At 42.3% G+C, this 4,688-nt stretch overlaps 1 non-coding gene across 1 annotated transcript; it reads left to right on the forward strand.

Moving 5' to 3' along the window:
• The first annotated feature begins 257 nt into the window (after positions 1 to 257).
• LOC114811969 lies at positions 258 to 395 on the forward strand. Its single transcript, XR_003759663.1, has one exon. It is a non-coding gene; the product is annotated as a small nucleolar RNA SNORA7 (small nucleolar RNA).
• Positions 396 to 4,688: the final 4,293 nt, after the last annotated feature.

Consider the following 4,688-nt stretch of genomic DNA (forward strand, 5'->3'; position numbering starts at 1 on the left):
ACTAAATTCCAAACTTTATTTGTCCTTATGGTAGCTACCTCTTGAAGCAGGAGGATCATTCCTAGCCTTCCTGAGAGGGAGGAAGGATGCAAGTAAAAAAGAAAGGATCACCATTTATTCCACTGAAATTTGGGAACTCCCATGAAAAAGGGATGCTAGAGTTCTCGTATATAAGAAGTAGCTTTGTTTATTATTTTGTTCCACTGTCTTGGACAGGTCTATAGGCACGTACCTTTGCAGTGACTTAGAAATATCTTCCCCTCTCAGGATCTCACCTGGAGGGTTTCCAGTACTCTACTAGTCTCAACTATGGGAGGGAGGATCAGGCAGAGGCCTGTCCATTCCATTCCTAGCTTGGCCAGTGGCTAGCATTTGGAAGGCACTCTGCTACAGGTTAAAACTCACTTGTGCTGAGCAGCAGCGGCATGGGAGAGAGTCAAGGGTGGGGACTCAAGTTGACTGCGTGGAAGGAGGAAATAGTAAACCACTTCTGTATTTTTACCAAGAAAATTCTACGGATCCACTACCAGAACGATGGCAGATGGAGGTGGTGTGTTCTGGGAGCGATATGCCCATGGTCGCTATGGGTCAGAGACGACTCAACAGCATAAGACAAGCGAAATACCTTGCTTATTTTTCTTTATTGCAATTTTATGAAACGTATGAACATAACTTCCGAAGTCACTCACCACAGTGTTCCTGGGGTGTGTAGTAGTTAGTCCTGTTATCTGGCAACCTTACCTCTATAGGCATTCCTCAGGAATTCTCCTGGTTGACACTAAATACTTTGCTTCCAGTGACTCTTTTTTTTTTTAAGTAAAGTAAGTTAACATCACTTTTATTCTGCCACACAGCCTAGGATGAGGTGATGAATGAATTGTAAGTCACTGTATCCTGGGTTACTGGAGAAAGCACCCTGGAAAATTGGCCCTTAAACTCCTATGATTAAACTGCTGAATTGAGTAATAATAACCCCAAATTAACCATCTGTGAGACAAGGAGTTTGAAGCTTAACCCCCATGCTCTTCCAGATGCCTTTACTGCATATCAGGCCCACAATATCATAGTAGTTGCCAAAATGGAAATATGGCAGGAGCCCAGAAGTTAGAAGGGGGATATATCCTCATCTGTTTTTGGAGAAAATATTATTTTTTTTCCTTAGGTTGCCTCAGCAATATTGCAGGAGTAAATTAAGCTGGGTTTTTGTTGCGTGAGCTCTTTCAGCCCATGGAGTGAGAACAGTACTCAGTGCGTGCCAACTGTCAGGATAGTGTAAGGTCTCCTGTGGAGAAATGAGAACTTTGATTTAAAAAAAAATTTAAAAGTGCCTCTCTCAGAGTCTGCAGAGATAGATGTCCATTCTCAGCCCTGTAGCCTCAAACTTAGAAGAATGCTGAGAAGTGGATGCACCTCCCTCCCAACTCCAGAAGCCAGTTTGATCATCCCAGAATAAAATCTGGAACCTCAAGATTCCTCAGGCATTTCTCTCCCTATCCCTTGCCCCGCAGATCTTAGCTAAAACCCAAAGTAAGGATACTGTGAAGAGACACTGGGACTGGAGGCACTGTGGGAAAAGGAATAGAGAAGGAAGAGTGGAGAATCTAGGGACACCGATGAGAGAGACAAGAGGTGTGTTACATTGTGGAAACAGTGCTAAAACCAGGGACCCTGAGGAAAGAAAAGCAGGGCCATGGGCCATTGTTATAAACAAGAGAAAGTGCTGGGAACCTTGACAAGGAAGGAGTACCTGGAGGCACTGGGATTTCAGAAAGTGGAAATCCAGCTGGCATCCTGGGGTGGTTACAAGAAGGAGCGGTTTAGTTTCATCACCCCATCTTAAAGATTAGGAAACCAAGACATCAGAGAGAAAGGAGTTTCCTTCACCCCCCTATCATGGCAGCTGGGGCTAGAACCCAGCTGCCTGACTCCTGACCCAGTTCTTCCTCTAGTGCTACCAGTTTGCTCAATCCTATGACAAAGATATCAGATCCTAGCAATGATATATGGTTGTTGGATTTCCAAATTCAGGGCCTTGCCTTAAAAATAAATTGTCTGGGGATAAGCAGACCAATTAACTGAGACCGAACCGACTGTGGCAGAGGTGACCCCGAGCCTCTTGGCCACTGAAGCTGAGATACCTAAGGAGTTGGTTCTAGCCAGATCACTGAGCTGGCCAAAGACAACAACTCAGATGTGAACCTTGCCAGGGTTGCAGCAATTTTGTTCTGATAAATGCCCCAGGAGGCTGGAATGTCCACAGCTGGGCAGGATCTCATTGACATTCTTGGCGAAAAAGCTGTCAGAGCATCTTCACTGAAATCTAAGGTCCCGCACTTTAATATTATTATCCCTATGGCTGAAACTTTGTTTCTCTCCAAGTATGGTGTTCGGTAAATCCTGATGTTGATCGTGATCTCCTATTCCTAGAGGATGGCCTCTTCATTTAATGTTCTTCTCCCCTCACACTCAGGGTTCCAGATTCTCAAGATTCTAGTGAGGGGTTTTCTTTTGTTTTTGTCCTTTTATGTCAGGTGTCTTCTGGATTAGACTATAAAGTCACTAAATGTTACCAGGCTCCCAATGCTTCTCTTCCTTTCATTTCCACAGGCTGCTTTCTCGGCTGCTCTTTCTAGGTCAGGAAGAAGGGTGATGGAACCTGCTGAAAGTAGCAAAAGAAAATCTATGACTTTTTCCCTAATCTGCAGTGAGCAGCAATCTTTGGACTTTCCTAACATCTGCTGTGTATTATGGAACTCACCTCTGACCTTGATATGCAGTTCACGAGTATGAAGAATTTCATCCTCGAGCTCTTTGCACTCCTAATTCCTACTGAGCGGTGACTGGTGAATTAATACGCCAAGAGCAGGAATAGATAAGGCTGCATCAGAGCTAGTCAAAGAGAACTGCGACACCTTCCTTTATTTGGTCCTGAGAAAATTAAACTGCTCTTCAGAAATAATGTTGCCAACATGATGTCTTTCCATATGAATAAACTTGTTTGTTTACCTTTGGATCAAAGAGTTCCTACCAAAATCATCTAGAGTAATTGCCAATTAGAATAGATCTGACCATGGAATTATTTTTCAGATCTTTTGGTCAGTGAGAAAACAAGACTGATCTAAATGCACTAGAAATGCAGAAGTCCCAGTGAATCAGTTAATCGTATCTATTGAGCACTTACTCTCTGCAGTGCACTGTATTAAGTGCTTGGGACAGAACAATCCAACAATATAATGAGAAGCAGAATGGCCTAGCGGACAGAGCACAGGCTTGGGAGTCAGTAGGACCTGGGTTCTAATCTAGACTCTGCCATTTGTGACCTTGAGTGAGTTCAAGGTCACTTCTCTGTACCTCAGTTACCTTATTTGTAAAATGGGGCTTAAGGCTGTGAACTTTATATCGGACAGGGACTGTCTCCAACCCAATTTGCTTGTATTTACCCCAGCGTTTTGTACAGTCCCTGGCACATAGTAAGCGCTAAACAAATACAATTAGAAAAAAAGACCCATTCCCTGTCCATAATGAGTTTTCAGTCTAGAGGGGGGAGACAGACTTTAATATAAATAAATAAATTATGGATATATACATAAGTGGTAGTGAGTTGAGTTGGAGAGGGCTGGTGAATGAAAGGAACATAGGGCAATGCAGAAGGGAGTCATCTAGACAATTTATCGATCAGTGAGATGTTTTAATTAATCACTGTCATTTATTGAGTTCTTATCATGTGCAGAGCACTCTACTAAGTGTTTGGAAAAAGTACAGAACAAAAAAATTTGGTAGACACAATCGCTACCCACAGGGAGTTTACAATCTTCAATTGGCAGCCATCATTTGTGCAACAATCACAAATAACTATTTTGTCAGTCTTGAAGGCCAAAGCATCTTATATTTTAAAACCTTTCTAATAATTGGAAATACACAATTAAATATGAAGGCAGCTCTATTTTGGCCTCGCTGCTTTATTTGACTTGTGTCATCTATTTATATCACCCCTTTCTTCTGAATCACTAAAAAAATCATGTTCTTTTCCTCCAATTATCTTCCCAGCAGCCCAACCAAATAAGGGAGAGAATCATCTTTCCCACTCTCTAGTTTAGGGAATACGGCTCAGAGAGGTTTTAAATGGTATACTGTAAGTTACAAATCTAGTTACGGAGGCTGGAGTCAAATATCCCTCAGGACTTTAAATATCATTCAGGACATTACTCTATAGATTCCTGTCAGTGCTAAACTTAAAAAAAATCTAAATGGAACACCATAATAATAATTATGGTCTTGTTAAGAGTTTACTGTGTGCTAAGAATTGTCCTAAGCACTGGGGTAGATAATAATAGTGGTATTTGTTAAGCTCTTCCTAAATGCCAAGCACTGTACTAACCACTGGAGTGGACGCAAGCAAATCAAGTTGGACGCAGCCCCTATCGCATGTGGGGCTTACAGTTTCAATCCCCATTTTACAATTGTGGTAACTCTGGGACAGGGATTTCATTCAATTGTATTTCATTCAATCGTATTTATTGAGCACTTACTGTGTGCAGAGCACTGTACTAAGCGCTTAGAAAGAACAATTCAGAGAAATGAAGTGACTTGCCCAAGGTCACACAGAAGACACGTGGCGGAGCCGGGATTAGAGCCTGCGACCTTCTGACTGCCAAGCCCATGCTCTATTCACTACACCATGCTGTTTC

The sequence above is a fragment of the Ornithorhynchus anatinus genome, chromosome 4 (assembly GCF_004115215.2).
Source record: "Ornithorhynchus anatinus isolate Pmale09 chromosome 4, mOrnAna1.pri.v4, whole genome shotgun sequence".
Classification (NCBI taxonomy): domain Eukaryota; kingdom Metazoa; phylum Chordata; class Mammalia; order Monotremata; family Ornithorhynchidae; genus Ornithorhynchus; species Ornithorhynchus anatinus.